Source organism: Pleurodeles waltl, chromosome 10, assembly GCF_031143425.1.
Source record: "Pleurodeles waltl isolate 20211129_DDA chromosome 10, aPleWal1.hap1.20221129, whole genome shotgun sequence".
Taxonomy (NCBI): Eukaryota; Metazoa; Chordata; class Amphibia; order Caudata; family Salamandridae; genus Pleurodeles; species Pleurodeles waltl.
The window spans coordinates 596,576,615-596,596,113 of record NC_090449.1 but is presented as its reverse complement, the minus strand read 5'-3'; positions in this window follow the sequence as shown (position 1 = coordinate 596,596,113).

The following is a 19,499-nucleotide window of genomic DNA, read 5'->3' as shown; positions in this document are numbered from 1 at the left end:
GATGATTAACTGACCTATCTCAAACTACCACCATAACCATCGGTCACCACATAACTAGTTCTACAAGGAAAGTAACCATCAAGCTGCTACCAAAAACTGTTAGCGCGCCTGGTCCTTAATAAGTAAACTTACAAGGGGACGTGCATAGGCCGATGAACCTTTTGATTCGCATGGGGTATCCTAGCTATGATGTAACCGATATCCTCAGTTTTCGATACACAAAATTCAATAATCATTACACAGGTCATTAATCAATAATCAATAAACATTACACTATAACCTCTCAGTCATGAATAACCACAACTCAGTATACGTTTTAGTAATTTTATTTCCCTATTAGTTACAATTCTAAGTCATGAGGTTAATTCAACTCAATTCAATTCAATCAATTCTGGCATTAATTCATTAGGAGGCGCCAATAACGTAACCTACTCAAAATTTTCATCAGAGTATATTCTAAAGCATTAGCATAAGCCATCAAATGAATCAAAAGCAATAAGTCAAATTGTATCATGGAGTTCAGCAATTTAGTACGTCAATCCATTTGTCTCTATAACTTGTCAACTGTCATGGAAGGAAAACCCTCACTTAACCTAGATTAGCATCAGCATGTGGGACTTCATGCAAAACAATTTAGAACAGGAATTTAGAAAACATCTAACTGAGAATAATACTACAACAGCGTAGTTAGTACCTAGGAAGGAAAGGCACAAATATATCATTCAGTCACATTGTCATATCTACCTATCCTTGGTATGGGTCAGCAACAGAGTCAGTCTTCGTCCTCAGGTCATCAGTCGATCAGCCTCACATCAGGCTCTCAGTCAGGGAGAATAAGCCCAATGGCAGAATCTCGAATCCTCTAACATCTGCCCTCTCTTGCGTCTGTCACGTTGTTATATCAAAGTCACCCAGAATATCCCCCAATTTCCAATTGGTCAATTAATCACCAGTTATGACTCTCCTCTACCCAATAGTTGTATTATTCCAAATCTATGTATTCTAATATTTCACAGTTCATATGTCGTTGATTCGTCTGCTTTACCATGTTCCCATCATCCGGCTCATCAGGTATCAAAAATGTTGCATCTTCTTCTTCAGTCAGTGTCTTCATTGTTCGAGTCCTGGGAAAGTACATCTCATGCGCCTTATACATTAACGGTTACATTACTAGGACATCATCTCCTGCCTGTCGGTTCTCACAGAAGGTCTGGTTAAGCACATGTGATTTGGAACCAAACACCGATTTTCACAAGTGCACATTGATTAGTTTATTTTGGGCATTATCTCTATGGGCCTTATTACAACTTTCGAGGATGTGACGGATATACCACCAGCCGTATTACGAGTCCATTATATCCTATGGAACTCGTAATACGGCTGGTGGTATATCCAGCACATTTGGGACGGATTAACACCTCCTCCAAAGTTGTAATCAGGCCCTAAGTGTATTTTTTCTTCTTTTTTAGGGCGACCTCCTTTTTTTGACTTAGCCAGTTGTACTTAAAGTAAGTGACAGCTCTGTGGTTTTTCAACTCCCGCACTTGGGTATTTTCTAATTTATGTTTTGGAGAAGTTGTTTTCTTTTTGTTATGGTCCTGATGAAGCGTCAGTGGATCCGGCTGGACCACTAGACGCGAAACATGTAGACCCACAATAAGAGGCACCCCAATAGGTTTAGTCCTCTCGTGTTTGTAGTGTTGAGCGTTAGTGAGCATAATCACTCAATTTTTACTCTCACCTTGGTTTTAATCTTGGTCTCCATCTAATTGATACTGATTAAATTGATGTGTGTTCCAGATGGATAACCAATTTTATCTTTTCCTTCTCTCCATACTGCTCAGGTACCTAGAATAAGGTATCTCATCTATTTGACTTGATTCCACCAGTCAACTTAAGAGCTACACGGTCAAGAGCCCCCTTCGATGATGAAGCTAGTCATCCACTGGGATGCTTGAGGGTTCTTGCTCCTGTAGGATTAGGTCCCCTTGAATCCCTCTTATTATTTTCTTCTTTTGGAACAGTGTACCTTTATATGACTATTAGTATTGGGAGACCGTACACTGGACCATGAATCTCCCGGTCCCTCCTTCTTTGAATTAGAGGGAGGTGGGCATGGCATTCCAGTTGGTGGCGGCGAGGTAGGAGAAGGAGCGTCCTCCTGTTCTGGTTTTCCTGATGTCGGGTACTTCTGCGAGAGAGAGCATGGCTGAGCGAAGGGTCCTGTGGAGTACGTGGAAGTTGAGTTGCTGTTTAAGGAAGGCAGGTCCGGTGTTGTGAGGATTTTGAAAGTGATTTTTTTCTCAATGGGGAGCCAGTGCAATGTGAATCGGTGTTTTGAGATGTGGCAGTGCCGGGGTAGGTCGAGGATCAATCTGGCGGCAGCGTTCTGGATGTTTTGCAATTTGCGGGTGAGTTTTTTGTTGACATGGAGGACCTAGGCAGGTATTTGGTATACGTTTGACAGTGCGTATGAAACTAAAAGTCCATTTTTTAAATGAAAGACTAGACCGCTTTGTAAAATGGAAATGGAAATGGAAAACAGATCTATGTCTTATTATATGTCTCTAATTTAACGCAAGGAATGATTAATCAGACACCGTGGGGGCAGAGTTTCAAGTGAAAATGTTTGAATCCCTCCTTCTTTGAATTACTTATATGTACAGCTGCCTGCTGTGGGACTGACTATAATTTTCTATTTGGAAATTGATTCCTTTTAGATTAGTGTAGCTTGTTGAGATCTCCATAATGGATGACTTCCAGGTCCTTAGTTTTGATGACGATGTGGTGTCAGTGATTCTGCAGACACCCTCCATCCTTAGTATTGATGGATCTGCCCCATCGGGTAGCCTTAAGGAAGACTGGAACAAACTCTCTGCTCTAAAACGTGAATTGATTAAAACTGTCATGCATGGGACCATCATGACTGAATATTTGCGCGCTAACATAGCGCCCAATGGTCTCCTGGTATCTACTGTAATGTACCGAGGATTTTCCTGCAAGATCTAGCCTGCAGGAAAGATTGGGCACAGATAGCGTGGAAGTGTACCAGAGATTGGCTAGTACTGATAATCAACACTTCCAAACGCATAGCTGATTCCATAACCATTCAAATTAGTGCCATAGAGAACACCTTGAAGACCACTGTTACATTGACAGCCTTTAAGAGCCGTTTCTCTGAAATTACTTCTGAGTTAAATGAGACAAAGGAATTTCTAACCCAACAAAAGATCACCAAACTTCAGAAGGATATCGTTAAATTCAGCAGAGAGAAGGTCTACCCTTACATCAAAGATGATTACGATGTAGACACCCAGTCACGTTCATCGGATGAATCATCCTCCTCCTATAAAAAAACACACAATTTTAGTAGCGGATCATCATCCGACGAGTGGAGCACCGATGAGAATCCACCCCAGCCCTTTTATAATTATCCTCCTTATCCTTTGCACAATCCCATGCCCTGGCAACCACCCTACCCATTTTTCCAACCTCGCCCGTTGATGCCATTTGTGCTTTTTTTAGGCCGCGGCCAAGGCAGAGGCAGAAGAAGAGGAAGAGGAAGAGGGAAGCATGTCCAGAGGTCCAGAGAAGAACCACAAATGGTAATCAGGAGTCAAACAAAGACCCCCACACCGAGAACTTAGTTGTTAATTTGTCTTCAAGACAACTTACAGCGGATGAGTCTAATGTCCTTAATAGAGGCCTTGGTTTCGTCCCTACCCCCAATGAAGACTTTTTTCGTCTACATATCGAACTAGCTCAGTTCTTTTGAAAAATCCAGCTGCATTTCTTCTTCAAAGATAAACCAGACGAACCACTGGCATCCGACTCAGGTTTAAAAAAAACCTCTACCTTTACTCCACCCATAGCCATGATGCCCAGTGAAGTGTTGACTTTTGAAAAGGCAATACTAGCCGATATAAACCGTTTACGTCCTAAACATTCTTACATGAACATTCCCAACAAAGAGAAGCAGGCCTTACAATCTTTAGCATCTGACGCCAGTATAGTCATTAAACAGGCTGATAAAGGAGGCGCAATTGTGATCATGAATACAGCTGACTATAGATGCAAATGTCTGCGTCTTCTAAGTGACTCCAAATACTATGTCAAGATAACCAGTGACCCGACTAGAAGACTACAAACTCAGATTAGGTGCCTTATCGAAGAAGCCAGAGGTAACTCATGGATCTCCTCTAAGGAGGCCGAGTTTCTAGATACAGTCCATCCTCGTATCCCTTACTTTTATTGTTTACCCAAGATTCATAAAGGAACAACACCTCCTCCAGGATGGCCGATTGTATCAGGGATAGGTTCCATCCTGGAACCACTATCTATCTTTTGCGACCACTTTCTACAACCATTAGCAATTCTTCTACCTTTTTACAGGACACAAAGGATGTCCTAAACTTGATCGAATCTATCAATGATATTGGGGGGATACAAGGTATTATCACACTAGATGTGGAGGCATTATATACGAATATTCCACAAGAAGCTACCCTGCAGGTTGTGGAGTCAGCACTTTGTGATGACCTTACTCCCGCTTCTACTCCGATTACCTTCATTATGCAATGTGCATCACAGGCCCTGACAGAGAACTACTTTCAATTTGAGGATACATTTTTCCATCAGATTAGGGGTACATCTATGGGCAGCACATTTGCTCCAAGCTTAGCATGCTTGTATATGTATGATTTTGAAAAGAAATACATTCTGCCATCTACTAATCCATTCCAGCATACTATTAAACTATGGCGTCGCTATATAGACGACATTTTGGCCATATGGAATGGACCATTGTCAATAGCAGATGAATTTTTAACCTGGATCAACACTCTTGACCCTTACTTGAGATTCACTGCTTCTGTATCTTCCACCCACCTACTGTTCCTGGACTTGATGATCACCATTAAGAATGGACAATTGACAACTAGCACACACCACAAACCAACAGAACGCAACAGTCTTCTGTTATATGAGAGTCACCATCCGAAGGCCTTAAGAGACAAAATGCCTGTGGGTCAGTTCCTACGATTAAGACGGAATTGTAGTTCCCTACGAGAATTTAAACAACAGGCTTTTGATCTTCAAGAAAAGCTTTATGAACAACACTACCCGACCAAGATTATTAATTTGGCCTGCAAGAGAGCAAAAAATAACCATAGGGAAAGTCTACTGGCAGCCAGGGAGAAGAGTCCGCAGACACGGATTACTTGTGTCTCGACATTTGCCCCCCCTGTCTAACAATATTAAAAAATTGATTAATAAAAGATGGTCGATTTTGGAGAGTGGAGGCACTGCAGTCTCTAAGCCACTGTTCGCATTCAAACGTACTGCTAACATTAAAGACATTGTGGTTCATACCCGCCCAAGGTCCCAGGACGTACAAACGCAAAAAACATTCTGGGATCTTACTCCAGTGGTAGGACACTATCCTTGTGGTCACTGTAACGTTTGCACACTAACTAGACGCTTAATAACACTTGATTTAGACCCCATTGGTGGATGGTGTTTAAAAAAAAACACCAATTGTAACACTAAGAATTGCATTTACATGATTACTTGCCCTTGTGAATTACGCTACATCGGTATGACCACAAGATCAGTCAAGACACGCATCAATGAACACAGGAGTAATATCAGATGCCGTTGAGTCACGACGAAACTTTCTGCACATTTCATTGACACTTCCCACACTCCGGATGACCTTTGGTGGGTGGTCCTAGAAGCCCCTCAGGTTTGACACAATGACACTGATTCTCTCTTCAGAACCGAACAGAGATGGGTCTTCAAGTTATTGACCAGCATACGGGGACTCAACGATGAGATCCCATGGACTACTCTTTCTTCCTGACTGGTATACCCTAGGACCCTCTTAGACAGCATTTATCTGAACACCACTGATAGGTGTTTACCCCCCATAGTGGGAGAAGCCTACTTAAGTCAACACGATTCTTGTTGTTTTATATACATCACTACGTTATGTAGACTAGGGGGGGTTTTCTAATTCCCTTTCACCCCCTGATGCTACTTACCCTGTCTAAATTATTGTCCTAGTTTATCTTTTGGTTCTAGTCGTCAACCCTGGACCATTTTCACATTTTTTAGACCACTCCTTTGTGAAACTTTGCCCAATAACACACTGTTCGTTAACAAGCTTTGAATTTCAGCCTTTTTCAAACCATGTTAATAAGGGACTGAGGCTCGCGTTTGTCCTTTTCCTCTTTTGGTACCTAACACATAGTCCTCTTTTTATGTTTATTTCCTTGGATGCGCTTGCGAGCCGGAATACGCCTGCACTTTATTACCTCCTCGACTACGCCCGCCGGTTATTATACGGGACGCTGTCAGGAGGGTAGGTTTAATGCACTAGGACGAGCTGACAAAATCGTAAGTCTTTCAATGCCATTTTTCCTTTTTCCAGCTTTGGCAGATGGTCGTTTTCTACACATGCCGACCCCGGCTCTTCAATATATTCTGTTGCTAGGGTGACGGGCATTAATGGTGTTCTCAAAACATAGATCCATACAGTAACACGGGCTCATGCCCATGGTTCTAAAAGAACGCCTTTTACTTTTTTGACATGCCTCCTTGTTTTTCTCCCTTTACATATGTTGAGGTTGGTTCCATTTGGCATTAGTCACATGTCTTTAAGTAATTATAACACACACAAGTTGTCTTTGGGATCTAACCTCTATACTAATGTTTAATGGCATATTTATTGTATTTCAGAGCAGATACACTGTGCATTGCAGGATGATGCTTGCTTCGACACCCTTAACTTTCATGAATCGATCTTTTGATTTCTATCAGCTAAGCAAACAATTCCCAGCTGTTTAACTATGTCTTAATGGTATTCCCATGATTAGTTGTTTCACAACACAAAATCTTTATGACTATCATATATATACAGGGTCAGTTCCAGTTCCTGACATATGATTCTCAAGGAGCTCACTCTTGAATCTGGGGATGGTAAGCTCGATTTACGGTTTTAATATGTGATTTGGCACCAATCACTGATTTTCTCAAGTGCACATTGATTAGTTTATTTTGGGCATTATCTCTATGTGTATTTTTTCTTCTTTTTTAGGGCAACCTCCTTTTTTTGACTTAGCCAATTGTACTTAAAGTAAGTGACAGCTCTGTGGTTTTTCAACTCCTGCACTTGGGTATTTTCTAATTTATGTTTTGGAGAAGTTGTTTTCTTTTTGTTATGGTCCTGATGAAGCGTCAATGGATCCGGCTGGACCACTAGACGTGAAACATGTAGACCAACAATAAGAGGCACCCCAATCGTGTTTGTAGTGTTGAGAGTTAGTGAGCATAATCACTCAATTTTTACTCTCACCTTAGTTTTAATCTTGGTCTCCATCTAATTGATACTGATTAAATTGATGTGTGTTCCAGATGGATAACCAATTTTATCTTTCCCTTCTCTCCATACTTCTCAGGTACCTAGAATAAGGTATCTCATCTATTTGACTTGATTCCACCAGTCAACTTAAGAGCTACACGGTCAAGAGCCCCCTTCGGGAAGCCCGACAGGCATTGCAGCGCCGGCCTGTCGAGGAGCTTTCCCGATGATGAAGCTAGTCATCCACTGGAAACCACCCCCCTCCCCAGCTTCACGAAAGAACTGAAGACATGGCTATTTAAATCCACATTCGGTACACGCTATACCCCTCCCCCCCATCGTCTTGAGACCCTAACGGGTGAGTAGCTGGTCTTTATAAACTGATTGATTGATTCATGTCATGCGTGATACATTCAGCCAGCTCTGGATTTTTAGCTGGCAATGCTGTGCACTTTGGGATTTGTATTTCTGTATTCCCCCTGTAAGTATAACTTTTTTAAGTCCCATCATGCAAAGTTTACCTGGTTAAAAACTCAGGTCTGGCTGGAAGTAGCACATATGGCGCGGATCATTTTGAGAGCCCTGTTCATGTGTTTGCTGCAAGTTTAATCTTTCATTCGCTCTCTGCAAAATCGACTGAAATCAAAAGAACCCTTAAGAAAAATCCAAATAAAATGTGGCACGAAGCAAAATTCAAGGAAAATAAAAGAGAACAAATGCAAGTCTGAGTTCCTATGCCTGCTAGAAGAAGGCAAAATATAACATACCCGACTAATAGAACCCTAGTTACCCACCTGGTACTGCCTTTTCTGCCAACTCACACTTCAACTTATTTCACCTCCGCTTTTCAGCTTCAAACTGCCTCTATAACGCACATGGTTCCTTCCCCATTGTCTCTTTACCTGAGTCTTGCACACCCTCTTTCTAACCCTCCCTTTTTGCACTCTCTTTTCCGCACTCAAATTTCTCCATCTTTTGACAGTGCTCACTATCCGTTTCTCTCTGTCACTTTCATATAACTCATCAGCTTACTCTTCCCCACTCTCTTTTCATCACCTCCCTTTTAGCTTCCTCTCTGATAACTTCCTGTCAAACTTCATGCCTCGCCGTCTGTTACGCTCTTTTCTCTCCTTACTGCCCCTCTTCTCTGCCCCTGAGACTCAACACAAACATGCATCAGGTCCACTAAAACGTTTCTCTTTTGCATCCACCTCCTCACACACATCTTTCAATTCTTTCCCTCAAAGACCTCTTGTATATCCCTAATTTACACACTTTCTTGCTCTTTCCTCTCCTATGTATCCTAATCTATGTCTCACCCTCTGTCATTTCCTCGCATACTCTCATTCTCAGTCTCACAAACTGACACATATGCCAGGTGGTAGCTGTGTTCCTGATGCTCCCAGTCACTAGTGTTGAACAATCATTCTCCATACTTGCAATATCGAAAACAAAGCTATATTCTACAATGCAGCAATACTGACTGGATGCCCAACTGGTGATGTTTGTGGAGTAAACTTTGGGAAGGAATACGTATTTGCTAACCCTAGTTTTTTTTGGCAGCACTACCATCTACCAATTTCAGCCTCTTCTCCTAAAGTTTTTATGAGGACTTCGCCATTCACTGCCAATTCTCTAGTTAAATGAATAAAATCAATGCCCAGCTCTGATAGACATGGGTTAAATTCATAAGCATTCTCTGGAAAGTACAATTAGAAGTGTGTTTAAAAGAGATGAGAAGACTAAATGGACAGTCACCCTGCTACAGTACAACCTCACCTCCTCATTGCATAAAAAGGAATGTCTGCAAACAACTGTTCTGTCTGTGGTCTGAAAATGTGGGTGGCAGCAGTGAGTTGTACAAGGAAAGTGCAGATGGTCATAAAGATTGTAATTTATTTTTTCTATAAAAGTTATCCTGGGTTGCCTGAGGTTGCCCATGGATGCGAATCTTGGTTCCCATGGAACTGTGTCTCCATACTACCTCAATAGCAGCATTTTGATAATGCCATAATTTTGAGAATAGTGTGCATTGAAAAGCCATTATTGGGGGTGTGGTTGTCACCAGTGTGGATGTTAGGTCTTTCTGAATACACCAGCACATGCATGTCACCCCTCCCAGCCTGGTGGACCACATTAAATGATATGTATGTAAATGGCTAACTCAGGGCTACCATGCTGGAAAGCAGGACTTAAGAAACACGGGGCATGCACTCATGGAAGTCATTTAGGGGGTCGCAGCTGCGACCCCCATCTTGCCCCTTGCGACCCGGCACTGCCTCTACAACCCCTGACCTCAGAGGTGGCAAAATCAGTGCCAGGAACACATGGCATTTTGCCCTTTGCTTGGGGCTCCACTTCCTCATTTTCAATTAGTTTTTTTATTACCCTAATAGTGAATAATACAATATATATCAATCAAAGTATAGTTAGCTGGAATATGACTCTCCTTGGTAGCTGAGGCAAGCAGAAACACTTTTAAGTGTATGTTGTGTACATGCTTGCGGGTGAGACTGTGCTTATGTAAAAGAGGTTGTGTGTATGTGTGAAGATGTGTTTGTGTAAGCATGTGTGTGTCATTGAAAGTAAAGATGAAATGGCGTGTGATGTCACTTCCGCTACCCCTGGAATTTTGGTGGATTGACGTCCATGAATGTGCCATGTGAAAAAGTGAGCATGAACCCTCGAATGGCATTTCTTATAAAAGGTGAGCGTTCACTGATTTGATATCTATTCAGTGTTATACCTGAATGACCTTTTTCCAACTACGTTGTTCGATGCTTTCACGTCTTTCTTCCCAGCATCAGGGTGGTGGCATGGTGTGAGATGATAACGTTCAAGTGTGGGTAAATACAATCACTGGGGTTTCAAAAAAATTGTTGCGAATAATGTAAGAGTTCTCATTTAAGTCTCTTTTATTTTCATTCTCTGATCTCTTTCAGAGTCTTTTATCTCTCTTTAAAAGTGTGAGGTTTTTAGACACACCGTCAAATGGTAGTCTCATGTCTGCTCACTCTCAAGGCTGACATTTCATTTTTTCAGTTATGGATGAGGCTATAACGTTATGGTCACTCAGTGTATTAGCTGATATGTTTTATTGCTTTTAGTTATAGGGGCATATAATCAATATGTGAATTGAGATGATGCATTTGACACATTTATTGCCAGGTTTATTTAGTCCTGCTGATGCTTTAGTGTCTGCAAGTAATGCTTTATTTTCCAAACATAAGGTAAGAGCAGGGAACAGATGCTATAAAGACCTAGGTATCTGAGCATAGAATAGAGGGGCTTTATGCTCGGACTATAAAGTCACTCCAGTTCACAGTGCCATCCATCCTCTGTGTGGGGTGACCCAAGGGAGCAGGGCAGAGAAGTGTCCTTCAGCCTAGCACTGTTTTTCATACCTTGGCAAAGCTGTGATAGAGAAAAGCTGAGTTGCTATTTTCGTAAGGAAAGCAGGTATCATTTGCCATCCATCTTAACACTTGCTTCAGCTAAAATTAGCATAGCAGCGAAAGATAGCTTTAAGGGGTTTAGGATTTAAAAAATACACTAGCCGTGTTAGAAATGTCCTCACTGTTTTCATTGATCATCACATACATTGCTGCATTTCTTTTTGCAGTGTGTGATTACCGTTCGTATGTTATGGCCTAGACTAGGATTTTAAAATAAACATTTTAAAGTATCTCTTTTGTTCCTCAGTGGTCTTTTGAGTGTGCTATTCATTGGCGAAAGAGGGTTTGGTGTTCCACTGTATCCTTGACCTAATCTTGTGGGACTGATTGTTACCAGAAAGACTTCCTGGGCTGTATTGCTCAACGGGACCGGGATGTGAATGGATAGCAATCCAACTGGATTTCTAATTTGTATTTGTGCACTTACTGGGTGCTTGCACTAGGGGGTTAGAAATCATACCCCTGCAGTGCTGGAAATGGGGGGGAAGATGTACCAGTAGACTGAAACACAAAGTTGATGGATAGAACTCTTTAAAAGGTTTCAGCAACTGGCATTTGCGTGGGCGGCATTATACTTTAGTTTAGTTTATTGGATTTATAAAGCGCATGGCTACCCAAAGGAAGCAGAGCAGAACTGATGGGAGGGAAGGTAAGCACTGAACAAAAGGGTTTTCATATTCCTATGGAAGGAGAGTTCATGGCTGGTTTGACAAAGCTCCAAGGTGAGGAAATTCCAAAGCATGGATGCTTTGTAGGTCATTGTTCTGTCACCCCACCTCGCTCTTTTGACCCAGGGGATTTTCATCAGGGAGGTTGTCAAGGATCTAAGAGTCCTAGAGGGGATATAGTGGGAGGCAATAGGCCTAAGGAGGACAGGACCCCTGTTGTACAAAGCTCTATGCATTATGCAGAGAGCTTTGAAATGTATGCGTTGTTCAACTGGAAGCCAGTGAAGGGAAGCTATGGAAGATTTGGCTGATTGGTGTCTTGGAACGTTCATAAGGAGATGCGCAGGTGCATTCTGCACCACCTGAAGTCTCTTTACCACATATTGGAGAAAAACAAAGTAAAGAACATTGCCATAGTCAAGGCGAGAAATTATGAGGGCTTGAACAATAAGCCTTTTGGCTGATAATGGGAGTACCTTAAAGCTTTTCCTAAGGAGCCTTAGTAGGCTAAAATAGGTGGCAGACAGCTTTTTCATGGTGAGATGGGAGTCCAGCCAGGCTACTAGACTTCTTATATTTTCTTTAGGCAGAGGCAGACCTTCCGGCCCTTCCAGGACTGGCGACGGAGACCTATGAAGAAGACGATTCCAAATATCACCACCTCAGTTTTGTCTGCATTTAGTTTAGGTTTGCAGTCTTCCATCCATCTGGCTACTGCTTGGAGACATGGAGCAAGTTGGGGTTGATCCCAGTTAGAATTTGCTGAAAATGAGAAAACCAGCTGAGTGTCATCAGTGTAAGAGACCAACAACGAGACCAACAACACACTGTATGGTTTTACGATCTCAGCCAAAGGCAGCATATAGAGATTAAACAGTGTGGGGCTCAGGGAAAAACCCTGGGGCACCCCACAACTAAGGGAAAAATTATTGGAGAGGTAGGAGCGATCAAGGACTTGAAAGGTCCAATCCTCCAGGAAAGCGGAAAGCCATTTCAGGGCAGGGCCATTGATACCTGCCTCAGATATTCTTTCTACCAAAATGGTGTGGTCTATGGTATCAAATGCCATGCTGTGGTCTAACGAAATGATGGCCAATGAGCCCCCTTGGTCATGACGGAGTCTTACATCTTTAACACCTCCAAGCAGAGCAGTCTCTTACTCTGCTGGGGTCTAAAGCCCATTTGCATGTCAAGAAGAAAGCCTGAAAGGTGTTTGTAGACATGTTTATCAATCAGCTTGGACAGGACTGGAAGCAAGGAGATGGGTCTGTAGTTGTTCAAGGGGGTGGCATCAAGGTTAGGCTTTTTTAGCAGCGGCACGACTATAGCATGCTTCCACTGCAAAGGGATCTGACCTATTATTAGGAAGCACTAAGGAGGTTAGTCAAAACAGCGGTGATGATAGCTGAACCCAGGGCAGGATGTAGGGAGGGGCAGGGTCCAACAGGGATCCAGATTTTATGGAGTGTATAAGACGGATTACTAAGTCTACAGTAAGAGTAGGAAAAGTTGATAGCTCATTTTTACTAATTTTGCCAGCTGTCATAAATAACTCACACCCTATTCCCAGATGATGACTAGTTCAGCTTTAACTGCCCAGGACCAGCCTAGACAGGGACACAAGCACCACGAGACTGGTTTTGTGCTCTTTGGGGCTCATATTCTAAATCAGGGGTCTTCAACTTATTCTGTAGTGAGAACTACTTCTGATCAGTGAAAATGATCATGAGCTACTGAAGGCCCTAGGTACTCGTGCATTAATATCAGACACCCCTACGCCCAGCTTCCTTGACTTTAACGATAATGTCTAGATTCCTGTGGGTATGGCCTTAGCGGTCGGCTGACGCTCGAACTGTAATAAAAGACTTGTTGATCTTTATCGGTACATATGCGGATGTAGCATTCCATTCAGATCAGGGCCCTGCATTTCCCTCTAAGGTATTCCAGGACACCATGGGAACAAAGGGTGTTGAACTCCATTACTCCTCACCATACCATCCTGAGGGGAATTTGGTTGTGGAGTGGCGGAACCATGATCTAAAGCAGTCCAGAACAGCTAGAGTATTAGGTTCTGGCCACAGCTGGCTTCATCACCTATATATGGTCCAGAAAGCACTGAATAATCTGCCAAGACGGTCCTTGGGGGGACGCACTCCTTTTAGGTTCTCTTTGGGATACCTATGTATGACCCAGATCTTGATGGCCATGGTTCAGTGGCAGCAGACACACCTTTTGACATAAATGAACGTCTCACTGTTTTACAGGCGCTTCAGCAATTTTGTGATGATAAATCATCCGCCAGTGCTGCCACTTTAGGAATAAGGGATTTACCAAAAACTTTCACTGGCTGGATTCCTAATGTCGGGGATCTGGTTCGTAAGAAGATAGCTGTGAAGAAGGAATTTGATCCATTCTACAGAGCACCGGTCTCAGTCCTAGGAGTATAAGGTACTAGAACTGTCACCTTACCACCGCAAAACTAACAGATTCCAGTAGGAAGCATCGCCATCGTCCACAAGAACACCCTCAGGATCACGACCAGCACCGAAGATACCCTCAGCACCGCCGAACACCTGCACTTCCAGAACCACACCGACCCAAACACCACCCTCCGAAGGATCCTCGTTTACAGGCCCCCCAGCCCCCAACAGCAGTTCAGCAACTCCATCCTCGATGTCATCAGCACACACGCTCTCTCATCCACACATGACATACTCCTTGGGGACTTGAACTTCCACCTCGAGAACACCAACGATAACTCTACCATCATGCTCGACAACCTCTCCAACCTCGGCCTCAAACAGCTCGTCACGACACCCACCCACTCTGCACAGGACACACACTCGACCCCATTGTCTCTGCCAGCAAACATGACTCCTTCAGCCACACCACCGAACTCCACTGGACAGACCACCGCTGCATCCACTTCTCCTACGAGAAACCCACTACACACCATCACCTGCAACGGATTCCCCAGCGCAGATGAAACAAGGTCACTGAAGACCAACTAATCACTATCCTCTCCCGGAACCCACCCATCGACACCACTAACACTGACACATCCGCCCGCAACCTCAGGCAATGGATCAACAACTGTGCCAACACTCCCGCCACAATCAAAAATCCTTCCAACAGACGCACCAACAGAAAGGCCTTCTGGTTCACCGCTGACCTCCAAGAATCTAAGCAAACATGTTGAAGACTTGAAAAGAAGTGGCGCCAAGATCAGACACTGGACAACCACACAGCCTTCAAAAAAGCCATCCACAGATACCTCCAACTCATCCGAATTGCCAATAGAACCGCCTTCAAAGACCGCATCAACAACAATGCACACAGCCACAAGGAGCTCTTCAACATCGTGAAGGAGCTCTCTAACCCCGGCTCCAACGTCAACAACATCCTGCCATCACAGGACCTCTGTGACTCCCTACCCAACTTCTTCCACTGCAAGATCATAGACATCCATGACAGCTTCAGCACTCAGACCCCCCTGTCAACCAACAACACCACAGACTCTCCTCCCACCAACCTCCTGCTCTCCTGGCCTCACGTCAACGGCAATGACACCTTTGAAATCATGAATACCATCCACTCCGGCTCACCATCCGACCCCTGCCCTCACCACATCTTCAACAAAGCAAGCTCCATCATAACACCCCAACTCCGGAAGATCATCAACAGCTCCTTTGAGTCCGCCACCATCCCGGAGAGCTAGAAACACTCCAAGATTAACGCCCTCCTCAAGAAACCTAAGGCGGACCCAAGGGACCTCAAGAACTTCCGGCCCATCTCCTTGCTTCCCTTTCCCGCAAAAGTCATAGGGAAGATTGTCAACAAACAACTGACCGGTTTCCTCAAGGAGAATAGCACTCTGGACCCATCCCAATCTGGATTCCACAGCACCAAAACTGCCCTCATCGCCACCACCAACGACGACATCAGAACCATACTGAACAACGACGAAACCACGGCCCTCATCCTCCTGGACCTCTCAGCCATGTTCAACACTGTCTGCCACCACACCCTATGCACACGCCTCAGCAACACAGGAATCCGTGACAGAGCCCTGGACTGGATCACCTCCTTTCTCACTGGCAGAACTCAGAGAGTCCGCCTCACTCCATTCCACTCTGAAGCCACCAAAATCATCTGTGGTGTACCCCAGGGTTTGTCCCTCAGCCCGACGCCCTTCAACATCTACATGGCTCCGCTCCCTAACATCGCCCGATCTCACAACCTCAACATCATCTCATACGCTGATGACACCCAGCTGATCGTCTCCCTCACCAAGGACACAGCCAAGACCAACCTCCACGTAGGAATGAAGGCCATCACTGAATGGATGAAGAACAGCTACCGTAAACTGAATTTGGACAAGACTGAGGTCCTCATCTTCGGTTCCACCCCCTCCGCATGGGACAACTCCTGGTGGCCTGACACACTGGGTACTGCACCGACACCCACCAACCACACATGCAACCTGCGATTCATCCTGGACTCCTCACTATCTGTGACCCAGCAAGTCAACGCCATCTCCTCCTCCTGCTTCAACACCCTCCGCATGCTCTAGAGGATCTACAAATGGATCCCCACTGAAACCAGAAGAACAATCACCCAAGCCCTCGGAAGCAGCAAACTGGACTAAGGCAATGCCCTCTACACAGGAACCACAGCCAAACTCCAGAAAAGACTGCAACACATCTAGAATGCGTCCACACGCTTCTTCCTGGACATCACCCGCCACTGCCACATCATAGCCCACCTGAGAGGCCTGCAATGGCCTGCAAGAGAATCACCTTCAAACTCCTCACCCACGCTCACAAGGCACCGCACAACACCAGACAAGAATACCTCAACAGACGGCTCTCCTTCTACACCCCAACCCGACAGCTTCGCTCTGCCGACTTTGCCCTCGCCACCATCCCACACATCCGCAGAACAACCACCGGTGGCAGATCATTCTCGCACCTTGCCGCCAAGACATGGAACACACTTCCTACCCACCTGGGTCAGAGCAAGGACCTCCTTACCTTCAGGAAACTTCTCAAGACTTGGCTGTTCAAGCAGTAGTCGCCCCCGAAGCGCCTTGAGACCCTCACAGGTGAGTAGTGCGCTTTACAAATTCCCTGATTGATTGATTAATTCATTCATTTCCATTGATGATATCAAAGTTCACCATGTGGCCGATCCTGTACAGTAGACCCAGAGGTCCCTTGGGTAGTTTCCGGTCCCCTCTCACTACCCAACAAGATATACCTCTTCAAAGCAGAAATAACAACACTACTTCTGACTACACAAGCATGTCCAACGAGGCTACAAATACCTCCTTGACCGTGGGGAGGGCAGAAAATGCGTTTTTGCTGATTCTAGTTACCACTTCACTGACAGCACCTGTCCAAGATTTGGCTGCTTTCTACACCAACACTACACAGACTGACAACACCGTCTAGTATGAGCCTCCACGCAAAGTGGATCCATGCACCGGTGATGTACCTGCTCCTGTGTTTTCAGATACTGCCTCTAGTCATTTAATCGACATTGATGACTTTTCTTCAGACTCATCCACTCCAGTAATTGAAAATAAATCAAAGACACATAAGCCCTACCTATGGATTAAAAATAACTATGGGTAAGAGTCAAACTATATGACACCAGCACAATAATATAGAATATAAGCTTAAATTTGCTTTGCTCAGTTTCACAAGTTCTTCCATTCTCCCAAACAATTATTATACCAGGTCGTACCTTAATATCGACCTGGAGCACCTGACTCATGCACCGACTCACGTTTTCCCAGTATTGCTGAATCTCTGGGCAATCCATGAGCAGATGACTATCATCTGCCATTTCCAGGCTGCACTTCAAACAGCACACTGGGCCCCTTTTCCCCAGTCTCAAAATCGTTTTTGGGGATCAAAAGGCAGTATGAAGGGAAAAGATATGCAGGTTTTACAGTTTCATAAAGTGTGCACATTCATACTAGTCATAGGTCTTGGCACTGTAGCTGTGGTAAGCTTCTTCCCCACAGCTACTCCAGAAGTATGAACTCTCCATCCATGCTTTGCAGAATCAACCTATACCAGCAAGATAATTCTCTCCTCCCACTTTCACCCTTTGTAGCTGTTCTTCAGGGTCATTAGCATCATCCATCTTCACGCTTTGTGACTAACTCCTTAATTGCAACAGATTAAAAGCTGAAATCCCACACTGGGCCCTTCTTTGTAAGTCTTCCCATGGGAGAAGTTTGCCACCCTGTATTTGCTGGCCCAAATACTGTATTCCCATCTCCCTAATGGGGGTCACCAGTTTATCTCACAAACAGTTCAAGGTTCCCGGGAACTCCCACACTAGTGCATATCTACTATAGTTTGTTAATTTCATAGGCCTTCTTGTCTGTGACCATAGATAAGCCATTGCCTGTAAAATTTTCAGTCTCACTTTTTGTAGACTTTATATTCCCAAATTTGTAAAGGGAGTGAGATTCACCCCCTTCCACATTCTTTAACAGAGCTTCTTTAACAGAGCTTTAAGTTAGCTTCCCCTGGTTGCTTCCTCTTTTAGTAAACACCTACAGTTCTTCTTCTCCTGGAAGGCCCATGCATACATTTGAAAGTCTGGTAGTGAAATCCTTCCTTTCTCTCATTTCCAGTGTAACTTCTTCCACACATTTTGTGGGCTTTTCAATGTCTAAATAAATAAATAAATAATTCCCTGTAACCTCCCCAACCATTTCTTTTAGAAGTACACTGGAATCGAATTAAAGGGAGAGGTGAATTTCAGAAGGATAGTCATTGTTTGAGGCTTATCTTCCCACAAATAGTTAATGGTAGACTAGACCATCTGGCTAGAAGACTATTTGTATCTTTCAAAACAGTTTTGAAGTTAAGTTCCACAATTTTGCCTATATCCTGTGTGATTTTGACTCCTAGATACTTCATCTCTCCTTAAACCCCTTGGTTGTCCTCCCCATTACGCCAAGTCATTATTTCTGTCTTTGAGGAGTTTACTGTGTGTATCCTGACACCCCACCAAGGTCTAGTACCAAGTCCTCCATACCTGCAAGGGAGGCCTCCAGTTCTGCTGTGTATATCATTAGATCATCTACATACAAAGCTATCTTTTTTCCCATGTATTGTACTTGAATCGTCTTATCCTAGTCACCACCTCAACTTCCTAGCCAGTGGTTCAATATGTATAGTAAATAACAATGAGACAGAGGACAGCCCTGCCTTGTCCCTCTCATGATTCTAAACTCCTTTGTTAACTTCCCATTGATGAGGATTTTGGCCAAGGGGTTCATTTATATTTGTTGGATTACTCCCTGAAAGTTCTCTCCCATATTATATAATTTCATCACAACATTCAAGTCAGATCAGTTTACCCTATCAAAGGCTTTTTTTACGTCAAGTGTCAGAGCAGTAAAGGGACACCACATGTGGTGATCATATATATTGTGCCTATTAGTTCATGAGTCAGTTCATGAAAGTATCTTCCCTTTCTAAATCCCTTCTGATCCTCATGATCCAAATCCCCTTCTACCTGACCCAGCCTCTTAGCTAAGATACTCGCGGAAATGTTAAAGTTGCTGTTCAGGAGTGAGATCGGTCTGTACGACTCACACTTCCTAGGGCTTTTCTCTGGCTTTAAAATTAAGGAAACAACTGCTTCTCTACATGATTGCGCCTATGATGCTCCATTCACGAAGACTTCACTGAACAACTTCATCATAAAAAGGGTAATAGAATCCCCCAATATTTTCTAGAACTCATTGGGAAGGTTACTCTGGCCCACTGCTTTCCCTTTTTTACTTGCCCTAATACTTTGCCTAACCTCGTCTTGTCCAATGTCTTCTTCCAGTCAGATTTTCTAGCCCTCTGTTAACCGATTCAGGACATCTCCATTTAATCACCTCTCCACCATCTCCTCTGTGACTTCCAACTCTTGTGAATACAAATCATTAAAGAATTTGGGGAAGGCTCTTTCGTTGTCCTGTTTGCTTGCGACACACGATCC